The sequence below is a fragment of the Bombina bombina genome, chromosome 5, assembly GCF_027579735.1.
Source record: "Bombina bombina isolate aBomBom1 chromosome 5, aBomBom1.pri, whole genome shotgun sequence".
Classification (NCBI taxonomy): Eukaryota; Metazoa; Chordata; class Amphibia; order Anura; family Bombinatoridae; genus Bombina; species Bombina bombina.
In genome coordinates, this window is record NC_069503.1 from 51,164,414 (window position 1) to 51,182,303 (window position 17,890).

Below are 17,890 nucleotides of genomic sequence, written 5' to 3' on the forward strand. Positions count from 1 at the left end.
CTTATAAATGACAGTCATAGTGGCTACCTTATTAATGACACTCACAGTGGTTACCATATAAATGACAGTCACGGTGATTACCTTATAAGTGACAGTCACAGTGGTTACCTTTTAAATAACAGTCACAGTGATTACCTTATAAGTGACAGTCACAGTGATTACCTTATAAATGACAGTCACAGTGGTTACCTTTTAAATAACAGTCACAGTGATTACCTTATAAATGACAGTCACAGTGGTTACCTTATAAATGACAGTCACAGAGGTTACCTTATAAATGACAGTCACAGTGGTTATCTTATAAGTGACAATCAGCATAAACCATTAACAGACATCCCAACTCTCCCGGAAGTTCCGGGAGTCTCCCGCATTGAAATAGTGTCTCCCTGACACCCGCAAATTAAACATAATATCCCGGAAACTTGGCTATATATGATTAGTGAGCTCGGCCTGTCTGGGGCCATGCTTGCTTTTACTCACTGGGCGCCTATCGGCTGAGCGACCACAGGATCACACCCACTCACTTATATTATGGCTCATGCAGGTGTCCAGCGTCTTTATTGGCTGTTAGCCGGTCATACCTCCAAGTAAGATCCTTGTATTTCAAACTGCCGCCAAGGAGCAATCCGCTAGCCTCGCTCAATAAGCGGGTTACTTGTCGGTTCCAAGCTCCTTCAAACCAAGCAGTTACCTCCGGATAAGCAACTTGTGGCTGGATCATACAGCCTAAACTCCCGTTCCTAGTCAGCTGTTGTATTTCCGTAAGGCATAAGTCATCTCTGATGATAGAAAGTTCGTATTTATATAGTTACCCCACAGAGTCCCCGGTTTGTTTGCAAAGCACTGTGAGGCGAAAAATGCGTTGACTGAGTGCACTTGCAGAGTACATTCTATCCAGCTGGTCTGTGTAACTATATGCCTACGAACTTTCTATCATCAGAGATGACTTAAGCCTTACGGAAATACAACAGATGACCAGGAGTGGGAGTTTAGGCTGCATGATCCAGCCACAAGTTGCTTCTCCGGAGGTAACTTCTTGGTTTGAAGGAGCTTAGAACCGACAAGTAACCCGCTTATTGAGCGAGGCTAGCGGATTGCTCCTTGGCGGCAGTTTGAAATACAAGGATCTTACTTGGAGGTTTGATCGGCTAACAGCCAATAAAGACGCTGGACACCTGCATGATATGCTGTCAGGAATATTTGTATGCATCACTTCTTTTAGGATGAAATTTGTCTTATTACTGAGAACTTGCCATAACATAAGGCAGGTTAGAGAGGTTGTCTTCACCTCGTAGCCCCTGTCAGACACGCAGTGAGCGGTAACCTGTTGACAGTTTTTTTTCCCTTTCTTACAGGTTCTGCCTCAAGCATTAGACAAGTCAATGGGCGTCCTGTAAACACCTGGGAGCTGATGACTCACTTTGTAAATTGCTAGTGTTTTTTTTTTTTACTTATTTGTTTTTTTTTTGGGGGGGGGGGGGTACCTCCCTGAAATGAGTTTTTGCAGGGTGGGATGTCTGCATTAAGAACAAGAAAGCTGCAAAATGTTTAGTTATCAGAATTATTATTGTCTATTGGTTGTTTGTTACATTAAAGTTGAATAAAAAAAAAAAGCAAACAAAAAAAAAAAACCTTTGAGTGGAGGTCACATGTTTCCTGTCTAGAGTGGAGGTCACATGTTTCCTGTCTAGAGTGGAGGTCACATGTTTCCTGTCTAGAGTGGAGCTCCATTGTTCTGTTGTTCCCCTCCCATTTACTTCCTGTGCAGCTGCTGCTGGGTGAGTGAGTCAGGCTGTGTGTATTGTGTGATAAAACGTTTTAGTCACTTTCTGGTCTTCTTAAAAGTTTATAATTGTTATAAATGTTGTTCTTTTATTATTCACCTGCTTGTGCCAGGCAATGGGATTCTAAGTGCTGTTCAACTCTCTGTGCTAGTGAAGGGTTAATACACACTGTGCTGCTCTCTGTGCTAGTGAAGGGTTAATACACACTGTGCTGCTCTCTGTGCTAGTGAAGGGTTAATACACACTGTGCTGCTCTCTGTGCTAGTGAAGGGTTAATACACACTGTGCTGCTCTCTGTGCTAGTGAAGGGTTAATACACACTGTGCTACTCTCTGTGCTAGTGAAGGGTTAATACACACTGTGCTGCTCTCTGTGCTAGTGAATGGTTAATACACACTGTGCTGCTCTCTGTGCTAGTGAAGGGTTAATACACACTGTGCTGCTCTCTGTGCTAGTGAAGGGTTAATACACACTGTGCTGCTCTCTGTGCTAGTGAAGGGATAATACACACTGTGCTGCTCTCTGTGCTAGTGAAGGGTTAATACACACTGTGCTGCTCTCTGTGCTAGTGAAGGGTTAATACACACTGTGCTGCTCTCTGTGCTAGTGAAGGGTTAATACACACTGTGCTGCTCTCTGTGCTAGTGAAGGGTTAATACACACTGTGCTGCTCTCTGTGCTAGTGAAGGGTTAATACACACTGTGCTGCTCTCTGTGCTAGTGAAGGGTTAATACACACTGTGCTGCTCTCTGTGCTAGTAAAGGGTTAATACACACTGTGCTGCTCTCTGTGCCAGTGAAGGGTTAATACTCACTGTGCTGCTCTCTGTGCTAGTGAAGGGTTAATAGACACTGTGCTGCTCTCTGTGCTAGTGAAGGGTTAATACACACTGTGCTGCTCTCTGTGCTAGTGAGGGGTTAATACAGTGTTCTGCTCTTTGTCTTAGTGAATGGTTAATACACACTGTGCTGCTCTCTGTGCTAGTGAAGGGTTAATACACACTGTGCTGCTCTCTGTGCTAGTGAAGGGTTAATACACACTGTGCTGCTCTCTGTTCTAGTGAAGGGGTAATACACCCTGTGCTGCTCTCTGTGCTAGTGAAGGGTTAATAGACACTGTGCTGCTCTCTGTGCTAGTGAAGGGTTAATACACACTGTGCTGCTCTCTGTGCTAGTGAGGGGTTAATACAGTGTTCTGCTCTTTGTCTTAGTGAATGGTTAATACACACTGTGCTGCTCTCTGTGCTAGTGAAGGGTTAATACACACTGTGCTGCTCTCTGTGCTAGTGAAGGGTTAATACACACTGTGCTGCTCTCTGTTCTAGTGAAGGGGTAATACACCCTGTGCTGCTCTCTGTGCTAGTGAAGGGTTCATACACCCTGTACTGCTCTCTGTGCCATTGAAGGGTTAATACACACTGTGCTGCTCTCTGTGCCATTGAAGGGTTAATACACACTGTGCTGCTCTCTGTTCTAGTGAAGGGTTAATACACACTATGCTGCTTTCTGTGCTAGTGATTTTGCTGTATGTCGTTGGTAACCTTAATACACACTGTGCTGCTCTCTGTGCTAGTGAAGGGTTAATACACACTGTGCTGCTCTCTGTGCCAGTGAAGGGTTAATACACACTGTGGCGGCGGTGTAGGGGGATTAGATTAGGGGTTAATATATTTAATATAGGTGGCGGCGGTGTAGGAGGATTAGATTAGGGGTTAATATATTTAATATAGGTAGCGGCGGTGTAGGGGGATTAGATTAGGGGTTAATCATTTTAAAATAGGTGGCGGCGGGGTAGGGGGATTAGATTAGGGGTTAATCATTTTAAAATAGGTGGCGGCGGGGTAGGGGGATTAGATTAGGGGTTAATCATTTTAAAATAGGTGGCGGCGGGGTAGGGGGATTAGATTAGGGGTTAATCATTTTAATATAGGTGGCGGCGGGCTAGGGGGATTAGATTAGGGGGTAATGTAGTTAAAATAGTAGTTAAAATAATGTAGTTAAAATAGGTGGCGGCGGTGTAGGGGGATCATATTAGGGGGTAATATAGTTAATGTTAATAGTTAATATAGTTAAAGTTAATAATCATTTATTTATTATAATGAGTGGTGCTGTGTTTATAGAAATAATGATTGGTGCTGTGTTTATAGAAATAATAATGATTGGTGCTGTGTTTATAGAAATAATAATGATTGGTGCTGTGTTTATAGTAATAATAATGATTGGTGCTGTGTTTATAGTAATAATAATGATTGGTGCTGTGTTTATAGTAATAATAATGATCAGTGCTGTGTTTATAGAAATAATAATGAGTGGTGCTGTGTTTATAGAAATAATAATGATTAGTGCTGTGTTTATAGAAATAATAATGGGTGGTGCTGTGTTTATAGAAATAATAAAGAGTGGTGCTGTGTTGTAAGCATCCCTGAATAGTAGAGTCTTCAGGGAGCACTTGAAGCTTTTAAAACTGGGGGAGATTCTTCTGGAGTGGGGCAGAGTTCCATAAGATGGGAGCCAGTCTTAAGGAATCTTGTAGACGGGAATGTGAGGAGGTAACAAGAGAGGAGGAGAGTAGGAGATCATGAGCGGAGCGAAGGGGACGGGAGGGAGAGTATCTGGAGACAAGGTCTGAGATGTAGGGGGGAGCAACGCAATTGAGGGCTTTGTGTGTCCGAGTGAGAATTTTCTGTTTAATCCTGGAGGCAAGAGGAAGCCAGTGAAGGGATTGGCAGAGAGGTGTGGCAGATGAAGAGCGATGTGCAAGGAAGATGAGCCTGGCAGAGGCATTCATTATGGATTGTAAAGGAGCTAGGCGGCAGCTAGAGAGACCAGAGAGGATAGAGTTGCAGTAGTCGAGACGGGAAAGGATGAGAGAGTGGATTAAAATCTTTGTTGAGTCTTGTGTAAGGAAATGTCTAATTTTAGCCATGTTTTTAAGGTGGAAGCGGCAGGCTTTAGCCAAGGACTGAATGTGAGGAGTGAAATATCTGAGTCAAGTGTGACCTCAAGACATCGGGCATGTGAGGTTGGGGTAATGATGGAGTTGTCAACATTTATAGACACATGGGGGTGGAGATTTTGGAAGAAGGGGGGGATATAAGAAGCTCAGTTTTGGAGAGATTTAGCTTGAGGTAGTGAGACATCCAAGATGAGATATGAGACAGACAGTGACACGGGTTAGCAAGGAAGAAGATAGTTCTGGTGCAGCGAGGTTGATTTGGGTATCATCGGTATACAAATGATAATGAAACCCATGGGACTTTATTAAGGAACCTTGTGAGGATGTGTAGATTGAGAAGAGAAGGGGACCGAGGATAGAGCCTTGCGGTACCCCAACAGAAAAAGGTAACAGGGCAGAGGGTACCCCAGAAAAGGCTACACTAAAGGTACGTTTAGACAGATAGGAAGAGAACCAAGAGAGCTGTGTCACAGATGCCAAAGGATTGGATGGTATGGAGCAAAAGAGGGTGGTTGACAGTATCAAAGGCTTTAGACTGATCAAGGAGGATAAATAGAGAGAAGTGGCCTTTTGATTTTGCTGTAAGTAGGTCGTTGGTAACCTTAACAATTGCTGTCTCTGTTGAGTGAAGGGGTGAAATCCAGATTGCAGTGGGTCAAGAAGGGAGTTTAATGTAAGGAAATGGGATAGACGTGCATATACTAGCTTTTCAAGAAGCTTTGAGGCAAGAGGTAGTAGGGAAATAGGGCGGTTGTTGGATGGGGAGGTTGGATCGAGAGAAGTTTTTTTTGAGGATAGGTGTGACTAATGCATGTTTAAGAGATGTGGGAACTGTACCAGTGCTGAGAGAAAGGTTGAAGATGTGTGTGAGTATAGTATAAGGGTAGAAGAGAGGGAGGGTAGTAGTTGTGAGGGGATGGGGTCAAGGGGACAGGTAGTGAGGTGAGAGGATAGTATAAAGGGCAGAAACGTCATCCTCTGTAACAGGGGCAAAAGAGCTAAATTTATGGCTATGTGGGCTTTGGATGATTGTGAGCTTTTGAGGAAGTGGGAGACCGGTAGTATGTTGAGAGCTGATTTCAGTTCTGATGGAGTCAATTTTGTTGTTGAAGTAGCTGGCAAAATCTAGGCCTGAGAGAAAAGTTGTGGTGGGAGGTGGGCGGAGAAGAGTATTTAATGTGGAGAAGACACATTTTGGGTTTGAAGAAAGAGTAGAGATAAGAGTAGAGAAGTAATGTTGCTTATATAGATTAAGGGCAGCATAGTAAGAGTTCAAGATGAACTTATAGTGAAGAAAGTCAGCAGAACTCTGAGATTTCCTCCAGTGTCGCTCAGCTGTACGGAAACATCTGCGTAGGTTATTAAGGACTGATGTAAGGGTGGAGTTATAGTGGCAGATGGATTCATCGGGACAGGAAAAGGAGGGGATGGAAGAGAGAAGAGGTTTGAGAGAGCTAGCGAACTGTTGCTGATCTAATCACTTGATTCTTCTGTGAAGTTTAGTGTGAGGAGTAGAAGGAGGGAGAGTTGTAGGGAGGGAGGTGATGGTACAAGTGAGGAGGTGGTGGTCAGAAAGAGGAAAATGTGAGTTTATGAAGTTTGAGATAGTGCATCGATAACTGAAAATCAGATCAAGGGAGTGACCAGCTTTGTGAGTGGGAGAGTCAGTCTATTGTGACAGGCCAAAAGAGGAAGTGAGTTGCAGAAGTTGTTTTGCAGAGGAGGCAGTGGGATTATCAATAGGGAGGTTGAAGTTACCGAGAATGAGGGCAGGGGTATCTGAGGAAAGGAAGTAAGGTAGCCAGGTGGCAAGGTGATCTAGAAAGAGTTGTGGAGCCAGGGGTACAGTATATAACTGCAACGCGTATAGAGAGGGGAGAGAATAAGCGAATAATGTGTGTTTCAAATGAAGATGTGAGGGAAGAGAAGGGATGTATTTGTTGAAAGGTGCAACGAGAGGAAAGTAAAATACCAACACCACCTCCTTGTCTATTGTCAGACCTAGGAGTGTGGCTGAAGTGGAGACCCCCATGTGACAGTGCAGCAGAGGAAGCAGTGTCTAAAGGAGCCAGAAGATTGAGAGTGGGAGATAAAGAGGTCATGAATAGAAGTGAGTTTGTTGCAAACAGAGCAAGAGTTCCATAGTGCACAAGTGAAGGGGGTGGTGGCTTTAGATGCAAGAGGAAAAAGATTAAGGTTACTGGAGTTTTGTTTTTGAAGTCTATTGAAGGGCACACATTGGTGTGCAGGGCAAGGAAGTTGTGGGGGACAAGGATTAGGGGAGATGTCGCCAGCAGCTAGTATGAGCAAGAGGGAGAGTGACATGAGATGCGGATTTGCAGTAGTGAGACTTTTCAATTTTATTATTGCACTATTGCTTGCATATAACCATCTGTATAACCTCTGCAAATGGATTAAACACATAGTTAAAGTAATCTCTAGTGCAGCAATGCACTACTGGGAGCCAGCTGAGCACATTTGGTTATCAATGACAAAAGATAATGCTGGTGCTTAGGATAATTTCATATTCTTTTCAACAAAGGTACCCAAGAGAATAAACTAAATTTCATAGAAGTGAATTTAAAAATGACATGCTCTATCTGAATCATTAAAGATTAAATTTGACTCTCCTGTTCTTTAAAGGGATATTCCAGACAAAATTGAAAACCACATGAGTGCCTTTCGGTATTGAACAGAAGCAATTTTGTAATATACATGCATTAACAAAAATGCTTCTAATCAAAGCTATCGCTGTTTCAAAAGTGTATTTAGGTATGCACCGTGCACCAGCATTTTAATCACAGCACTTGTTCGGAGAGCCTAAGGTGCTTGCACCATCTGGTAATGACTCAATTTGTTAATTGCTGACATGATACAAGTCCCACTGATGATCTGTGCAGCTGCATTTTTTAAAATGTGGGTGCAGTGAAAATATCTAGCTATGCTTCACATGCACTTGCAGAGAAAAATGTTAACACTTAAACAGTTATAACTCTTTCCTTTTTCATTTTTTTTATTGAGGATTTACAAATAATACAACAGATAGTAATAGTCGCAAGTGCTACAATTTTAGACACAGTAACATTAAAAGTGCATGAACAGATTATATCAAAATTAGTGGTGGCAAAAATAAGTGATATGAGCTGAATCCTCTATTTTTTAATAATAATAGCATATTGAGGTGACTACTGAGATGACCTCATGAGGGTCGTATGGTCTTGGAAAAAGAACCAAAATGGTAGTCTCTAGAAAGGCCACTCCTGGGCCTTATGTGGAGATAAAAATACAAAATGTATATAGGGGAGGGGGAATAGTCAGCGGGCAAAGAGCCGCTATATAAAGAAAAGGGAGGGAGGGAGGGGACATGTCGAGCTAGGGATATATAATATACTAAAGTTATGTGACAGGATAATATATGGCAGCTAGGTGACTTCTTAACCCACTTATTAGTATGCAGTATATTAGCTGAAATATAGTATTGAGGAGACTCTAAGGGGATTATTCCAGAAATAAAACTAGGCAAAGTTTGGAAGTGACAAGACTTAGATTTAGCATAACCACCATACATGGGTACCTCAGAGCATATTAATGGGCACAAGAACAAAAACATTTGGGATCATGAATATGCAATAGGCTATTCAAATATAGGGGAGCCATACCAAATCGAAGTGATATATACCAGGTAAAGTCCCTGACCTAGATAGTGCACGAAGGGAGCTATAACTTTCTATAAACATTAAATTTCTGCAGACGTCTATAACGCTTATATGTTTCTTAGAATTAGCTCAAACCAATAATGATATTATTTTAGAGAATACTAAACAGGAGTCAAGCATGCAACAGCAGTAATAAATCAGACCTCCAAATGAAACCCAAATGAATATTGTAGGCTATTACTTTGAAGCTCTCATTAGGGATGTCATGAGAGTAGGTAGAGCGTGCAGTAGGTCAATGTTGTTATATAAAACTGGTATAATTATGCAAAACTTAATAAGTGCATGTGGATAATCGCTGAAAGGATTTATAACAATATATAAGATATATGAGCTGGGGCTACCGTGTCTACCAAACTATTAATAGTGTGAGTCAGAGAGATGTTACTATGTCTGGAGGAACTACTATTATAGAAGAAGGACAAGCCATCAGGCATAAATTGCCTAGAGATTTCAAAATTAACTATATAACACTCGAAAGTATAAATACATATTATAAATGTCTTACTAGAGCAGAATGACTACATCTATGAACTTGGGGGTATAAGTAACTGAAAACAAATATCTTCCTTTTTGTACATTTTTAAAAAAAAATAGTAACCCCCCCCATTCAGCGACCTCTCATATGGAACTGAGCAAGCTTAATAAGCTGAGGTCTCTAGGACACATTATAAACTTATATATAGCAAGTGAAGGGTACTTGTTGTTATCTGCCCTTTGCAGTTAACACAAACCAATTATAACATATGTAGATAAATATATGGGAAAGACTATGTAAGAAGATAGAACCTAAGAAGCTAGCATATATGTAATATAAATATCCCCTCATACCATAGCAGATATAAGAGTATTATCAAGTGCCTTCTGGGAATATAACAATATACAGGCTCCTGTTGCACAGATGAAAGCTGTCCTTAATTTTTTACAGTATCTAAGCCTGGCATAGCGCTATTAAGACCTACACTCTTGTAAGATAAAGGAGAAGGAACATAAATTGAGGAGTCATGATCCCCCACTCCACATTAACACAGTGTGACCACTCAGATGTTACTGGTGATATAGAGATAAATATAAAAACTTGGGAGTAAAATAAGAACAATCTGAGTGCCTCATGAAATGCTGCGTAATCTAGCTACAACATAGTAATAAAAATAGTTTCATTTGCATACCTAACTAATATAATGTCTACTGATAAACTGTTCAGATAACAATCATAGAGTATTCAGCTGTATGACCCTCTAACATGAGAAACATATAAGCATGAATATACGAAGTAAGAGACATATATCTCAACCTTAGATATATAACGGACATTAATTAACATTTATATTCATAACTGGAAGCTCTCCTGAATTAGTAGTTAACCAGGTGCACTGTGAGGCATTGCCTATAATGTCAACCGTTCACCCGACACCTCTCTTCTGCAGTTGTGGAGATATAAATGTATGGTGCGGGTGGGCCAGCTGTCTGTCTGTCACGAGTAGGCCAAGAAAAGTCAAGCCAAGTCTCTTCGGCAAAGGTATGGCAAGGCATATGGCTAAAGGAGGTATGAGTCTCATAGTTTGAGGCGATCTGCACTTCCATGCGGCGAGTGTGATGTAGGGAAGCTCCGTGTCTGATCCGCTTCTCAGGCTGTCGCTCGCCTCTGCTAGGGCATTTCCCCAAATAGGGAACCGGTAAGTCCGTGGCAGATGTAGTAGCTGCCTGCGTCCCTGCAGTTTTATCTGGGTTGGGGAGACTGGCAATTTGGCAGGAGTTGTGCTGTCCGGTTCTGCTCTTCATTCCCTTATGATTTCCCAAGGGCAAAATGAGATCCTGTTCCTCCTGTATCTTTCTGGATATCTTGACTGCTGAGAGTCTGGACAAGGAGGGTGGCAAAACTAATCCAGGCTCTTCATGTTGCGTCTCAGTGACCCTCACTCTGAAACTGCTCCGCAGGCCTAAGTCTTCCTTGTCCCCTGGGGCTCCAACTGCGTAACAGGGATCATTAGCGTTCCAAAGAATCTGCCGCTCCAGGTCCTGGAATAGAGACTGGATCTGTACATAGAGATCATCTGCCATACTTAAATAAAGTATGCGGTTAGTATTAGGCGGTATAACAGAGTGGGACCACTAGAAACGAACAGTGGGCTGTCAGGGAGGCTTTGATGGGCCGATAATGTTAGGCCGCAATTTTTAAAAAAAAAACAGGCCAGAGCAAGTTTTCTGTCCGTAAGGACGTGATATTATTAAATTGAGTTAGCTCCGTGATTTCTTTCACCGGGATCTTATAGATCATGCAGTTAGATGTGGCATAATGGAAGAGATAAGTAAAAGATTGTTAAATTAGGTGAAGAGCTTCCATGAAGTACGTCTCTCCATGTCTGCAGTTTGGACACGCCCCAAACAGTTATAACTCTTTAATAGAAGCATTTTTGTCAATACATGTACATTGCAAATATGTTTCTCTTCAAAGATGCAATAAATCTACGTGCATTTATATTTTGACTGGAATGTCCCTTTAAGCAATCAGTTTAGCTAAAATATACTACTAGTATTTAATGAGCTTGTTTTATCGGTCTGAGTAGGCAGAGTGATGCAAATCCTAAATGGGGTGTCTCTGCAGTAAAGTGTCCCTGGAAAATGTTTTCAAATGTTGCCAACTATGGGCTCGTTTCAATTGAGCCATAATTAGGTTTGCGTACGGTCGCAAACCGATAAACGAAATTGCTTCCTAAAGCATATTTATCAACTACTTCCAAAGGCATGTTATAACTAAACTAGTCCTAAAGCCCATTTACACGGGCCATTTTTTGCAGTACAGCCGTCCCACCCCTTGCTCTCTCTCCCCCTCTCTTTTGTGTTCTCTCCCCCTCTCTATTGCGCTCTCTCTCGCTCCACCTCTATTTTGCGCTCTCTCTCCCCCCTCTCTTTTGCTCTCTCTCCCCCCCTCTATTTTGCTCTCTCTCCCCCCCTCTATTTTGCTCTCTCTCCCCCCCCTCTCTTTTGCTCTCTCTCCCCCCCTCTCTTTTGCTCTCTCTCCCCCCTCTCTTTGCTCTCTCTCCCCCCTCTCTTTTGCTCTCTCTCCCCCCTCTCTTTTGCTCTCTCTCCCCCCCTCTCTTTTGCTCTCTCTCCCCCCCCTCTCTTTTGCTCTCTCTCCCCCCCTCTCTTTTGCTCTCTCTCTCCCCCTCTCTTTTGCTCTCTCTCTCCCCCTCTCTTTTGCTCTCTCTCTCCCCCTCTCTTTTGCTCTCTCTCTCCCCCTCTCTTTTGCTCTCTCTCTCCCCCTCTCTTTTGCTCTCTCTCTCCCCCTCTCTTTTGCTCTCTCTCTCCCCCTCTCTTTTGCTCTCTCTCTCCCCCTCTCTTTTGTACGCTCTCTCACTCCACATCTCTTTTGCTCCCTCTCTCCCCCTCTCTTTTGCGCGCTCTCCCCCTCTCTTTTGCGTGCTCTTTCGCTCCACATCTCTTTTGCTCCCTCTCTCCCCCTTTCTTTTGCGCTGTTTTTGTTCCTCTTTAGAGGTGATCACAGGTAAGGAGCACAGACGTTAAACGTAAATTTGATAGTGTAAGGTCGGGTTACCATAGCAGCTAATTGATTTTCATGAAATCCGATGTTGGATGGAAGCGTTAACACGTAATGCGCAAAATATTTCAATGGAAACCTGGTACTAAAATGGAGCCGTAAATTACTTTTAGCTGTCGGCCACTTCAGTAACTTATGGCTCCATTTATAGAAATAATAATGAGTGGTGCTGTGTTTATAGAAATACTAATGAGTGGTGCTGTGTTTATAGAAATACTAATGAGTGGTGCTGTTTTTTTAGAAATAATGAGTGGTGCTGTGTTTATAGAAATAATGAGTGGTGCTGTGTTTATAGAAATAATAATGAGTGGTGCTGTGTTTATAGAAATAATAATGAGTGGTGCTGTTTTTATAGAAATAATGAGTTGTGCTGTGTTCATAGAAATAATGAGTGTTGCTGTGTTTATAGAAATTATAATGAGTGCTGCTGTGTTTATAGAAATAATAATTATTGGTGCTGTGTTTATAGAGATAATGAGTGCTGCTGTGTTTATAGAAATAATAATGAGTGCTGCTGTGTTTATAGAAATAATGAGTGCTGCTGTGTTCATAGAAATAATAATTATTGGTGCTGTGTTTATAGAAATAATAATGAGTGGTGCTGTGTTTATAGAAATAATAATGAGTGGTGCTGTGTTTATAGAAATAATAATGAGTGGTGCTGTGTTTATACAAATAATGATTGGTGCTGTGTTTAAGTGGTTGAATAAAACAATTTCAGTAGTTACTGTGTCAGCACCTGTATTAATGCAGGCCTTAAAGGGATACTAACCCCACATTTTTTCTTTCATGATTCAGATAGAGCATGCAATTTTAAGCAACTTTCTAATTTACTCCTATTATCAATTTTTCTTTGTTCTCATGTTATCTTGATTTGAAAACGCAGTAATAAAAGGTTAGGAGCCGGCCCATTTTTTTTTTTTTTTTTTTTTAATATTAATTTTTTTATTGAGGAAACATAGCACATAGGTACATACATGGCAATTATATACACAGACTATATCTCAAAAAAAGAATGACAACAAAGTGAACACAATACCATCCAAACACACACTGTTGTCTTAGCATCCAATCAGATCTGTTCCCCATTTGAGTTTTTAAAGGTTTGCTGTGCCATCAAGGGCTTCTAGCTCCCCTGAATGGAGCAGTCTTTTTGGAAACAAGGATGACACCAATGTCGAACTGTGATATCAGCACATATAACAAATTGGTTCAAATACAATGACCAGATGGTCCACAGATTAAAATGCAAAAATAAACAAGGCAGTAACTCCCAACATCTAATGACAGAAAATTGATGTAGGACAAAATGCTGAACATTGTATAATATAAAACAGTGACATACATGAAATATAAATATACAAGAGTATCTGTCGCGCCTTTAGAGTGAAACCGAACCACAAGTGGGTCCAAACATTGCTTTGGTCAGGCGAGGGCGCGAAAAAATCAGTCTCGGTAAAAGTCATATTAGGAGAACCAATGTACAGTCTTACATGAAACCATCTACAGATTAAAGGTTAACCAAGATAAGAATACGTCAACTGATAGGTTATATGTAAGAAAAAGTATTTATGTAAACACAACATTATTATTCTTGTTAGGGTCCAAAGAGCAGGTAAAACTCTTTGGACAGGGCAGAGGCTACGTAACTCTGCCAGAAGAGGAATGGAGGGGTAATACAGGGAATAGTTTACTGGGTCATTGCCACTCTGGGACTAAAAAGGTAGGTATTCGAAATCTCTAAGAAGTTTAAATGAGTGGGATAGAGCTGTTATGCTGGATACTTCTTTAAATATTATATACTAGTGAATCATTTAAGGGCTCTGAAAGAGCAGAAGGATAAGCTCTTCCCTGATATTAGTAGATAGACCTCGTCTCTCAATATATGGCGATATAAGAATGTGTTATAACATAGAGTGGTCTTAATTATCCAAGGAACATTCCATCTATACTGCCCCTTTAACTGTGTGTTCAAGTATGCGTACACCCAGACAGTTCCACCTCAAGTAAGCGCTTTAACTCCTAGAGCACCCAGCGCACCCACAGCCCCTAAGGGAGTGTTTCTATCTGTTTCCAGGATACCAATCCTAAGAGAAAGCCACGTGGGGACTAGTTAAACTGAGCGAATTATTTAATGTGGGACAAAGATACCCCTTTCCCCGTATAAGAATACAGTGTAGATAGCCAGCGCTATGTGCAGTTAAGAAATTTATATGGGGTCATGTGTCGCTAAACCTATAAAGTTATACAGGAGAATAAACTTTCTAATGTCTATCTATATATCACTGAAAGTACAGATATTAAAAATGCATACATATTCAAAGGGTAGGTGCGAACTATGTGTACAACTGTCTAGGTCACAAGAAAACGTAAGCTGGCTACGACACATAATAACTATCTAAGGGGCATAGTCACATCAGAATTATGCATGTATGGTCTCTAAACACAGTTTAAGTAAAACAAACACGATGTACATAATAGTAGCAAAGTCTCTCCTGTGTACAGAGTTGAATACCAGCCTCCACAGACTGTTAGGGAGAAAACACAGCATAGCAAAATATAAGATAGTTCCTTTATATGAGTCAATATATATTCGTCCCAGAGACAGCCATATTTGAGATAAAATGTGTATGACTAAGTGGACCTGGCTGACGGGTGTCCAAGGCATAGACTTCACATTAGCCTACTCCTGCACGTCTGGTTATACAGACTAAGTGGCGATAGATACAGTGTGCCAGGTAAGTCTGAGAAATCATCCCCCAGCTCCAAGATAAGGTAAGGCTACACATGAGAAAGTCCGCTTTTCTCCCCACTGCGCTCTCACCGAGCATGAAGGAACTACAGACCTGCACGGGGACCCGACCAGCATCGACCCGCAGTGGCCCCATCCAAGGTGAACCGGTATGTATTGCAGTAGTAGGAAAGTCCATCACGGCATCTCGGGCCTCAGCTGTGGGGGGCCCCATGCTTGTCAAACAGTTAGACGTACTGAGGGGAGGTTCATCCATAATGCAGCGGGCTACGCACTGAAGGTTTTGCGCGCCTCTCCCTTGCTTACTTGTATTTGACTCCGGTGGTACGATCTGTAAGTAAGTGGTCCCCGTAGTATTGCGATTGCTTTGCAGCTGTATGGGACTGGTATGTAAGTTGGAGCTGGGACCAATCTCTGCCACTATAGTGGGCCTAGTATGCATGCTTTCATTACCCCGAGCACTAGCCATTACCAGGAGCCGGTCAAACCTTTCACATATCCGCTTCTCGTGTTCCTCAAATAGGGCTTGTACTTGCAGAAACAAAGTCCCCTCCATATTTTTGTTAACCCGGTACCCCGGGGGGGGGGGGGTGCCGAGATCTCTCACACAGGCAACCGCTGAAAGGCCTCAGCAGTCCGGTCTGGGAGCACCCAGAATTCTCAAAATGAAAATATAAACTGGATCAGCACATCAACCTCTGCATTAGAAAACACAATATCAAGCTTGATGGCTGAGCTTCATCGAAGTGACAGGCAAAATCTGAATCTGTGTTGCAGAGCTCCCAGTTAAGCGGCCATCTTCAGGCCTAGCCCGGACACGCCCCCGCCGGCCCATTTTTTAGTTCAGCACCTTGGTAGAGCTGCTGATTGGTTTGCTACATTTAGCCACAAATCAGCAAGTGCTACCCATGTGCTGAACAAAAAATGATCTGGCTCTAAAGCTTACAGTACTGCTTTTTCAAATCAAGATAGCATGAGAACAAAGAAAAATTGATAATAGGAATAAATTAGAAAGGTGCTTAAAATCTCATGCTCTATCTGAATCATGAAAGAAAAAAAAATGGGTTTAGTGTCCCTTTAAAAAAAACATTTTGTTGCATATTATATATACAATAACAATACTGAGCAATCCAAACATTTATTTTACAAGATCCTGTTACTCTTTGCACTTATACAGCACTGCAGTCCAATCGGATGTTGAAATACTATTCACAGCAATATTAGCAAATACTCGCCTAGATTACGAGTTTTGTCGGTAATGGTGTGCGGTGCTAACGAGCAGTTTATGCTCACCGCTCACCTACAGACAACGCTGGTATTACGGGTTTTTTCAAACCCGGCATTAGCCGCAGAAAAGTGAGCGGAGAGCAAAATTTAGCTCCACATCTCACTGTAATACCAGCGCTGCTTACGTTAGTGGTGAGCTGGCTAAACATGCTCGTGCACGATTACCCCATAGGAATCAATGGGGGAGAGCTGGCTGAAAAAAACCCTAACACCTGAAAAAAAGCAGCGTTCAGCTCCTAACGCAGCCCTATTGATTCCTATGGGGAAACAAAATGTATGTCTACATCTAACACCCTAACATGAACCCCGAGTCTAAACACCCCTAATCTTACACTTATTAACCGCTAATCTGCCGCCCCCAACGTCGCCGCCACTATTCTAAATTTATTAACCCCTAAACCTAAATCTAACCCTAACACCCCTTAACTTAAATATAATTTAAATAAATCTAAATAAAATAAATATCATTAACTAAATTATTCCTATTTAAAACGAAATACTTATCTATAAAATAAACCCTAATCTAGCTACAATATAACTAAAAGTTACATTGTAGCTAGCTTAGGGTTTATTTTTATTTTACAGGCAACTTTGTATTTATTTTAACTAGGTACAATAGTTATTAAATAGTTATTAACTATTTAATAACTTCCTAGTTAAAATAAAGACAAAAGTACCTGTAAAATAAAACCTAACCTGAGTTAAAATTACATCTAACACTACACTATAATTAAATTAATTCCCTAAATTAACTACAATTAAATACAATTAAATACAATTATCTAAAGTACGAAACCCCCCCCACTAAATTACAGAAAATAATAAAATACAAGATTTTTAAACTAATTACACCTAATCTAATCCCCCTAATAAAATAAAAAGCCCCCCAAAATAATAAAAAGCCCTACCCTATACTAAATTACAAATAGCCCTTAAAAGGGCCTTTTGCGGGGCATTGCCCCAAAGTAATCAGCTCTTTTACCTGAAAAAAAAAAAAATACATTACCCCCAGCATTGAAACCCACCACCCACACAACCAACTCTACTCTAAAACCCAGCCAATACCCCTTAATAAAACCTAACTGTAACCCCTTGAAGATCACCTTACCTGGAGACGTCTTCACCCAACCGGGCCGAAGTCCTCAACGAAGCCGGGAAAAGTCTTCATCCAACCGGGCAGAAGTGGTCCTCCAGACGGGCAGAAATCTTCATCCAGACAGCATCTTCTATCTTCATCCATCCGGCGCGGAGCGGGTCCATCTTCAAGACATCCGACGCAGAGCATCCTCTTCATCCGACGGCCGACGACTGAATGAAGGTTCCTTTAAATGACGTCATCCAAGATGGCGTCCCTTCAATTCCGATTGGCTGATAGAATTCTATCAGCCAATCGGAATTAAGGTAAAAAAAAATCCTATTGGCTGATGCAATCAACCAATAGGATTGAGCTCGCATTCTATTGGCTGATTTGAACAGCCAATAGAATGCGGGCTCAATCCTATTGACTGTTCCAATCAGCCAATAGGATTGAAGTTCAATCCTAATGGCTGAATGCATCAGCCAATAGGATTTTTTTAACCTTAATTCTGATTGGCTGATAGAATTCTATCAGCCAATAGGAATTGAAGGGATGCCATCTTGGATGACGTCATTTAAAGGAACCTTCATTCAGTGGTCGGCCGTCTGATGAAGAGGATGCTCCACGTCGGATGTCTTGAAGATAGAAGATGCCGTCTGGATGAAGACTTTTGCCCATCTGGAGGACCACTTCTGCCCGGTTGGATGAAGACTTCTCTCGGCTTCGTTGATTTCTTCGGCCCTGTTGGGTGAAGATGTCTC

General features: G+C 41.6%; 1 pseudogene; it reads left to right on the plus strand.

Annotated features, from left to right (window-relative positions):
* Positions 1-1,751: 1,751 nt before the first annotated feature.
* The window catches only part of LOC128661295 (zinc finger protein 91-like), a 272,986-nt pseudogene continuing 256,847 nt past the window's right edge, over positions 1,752-17,890 (plus strand).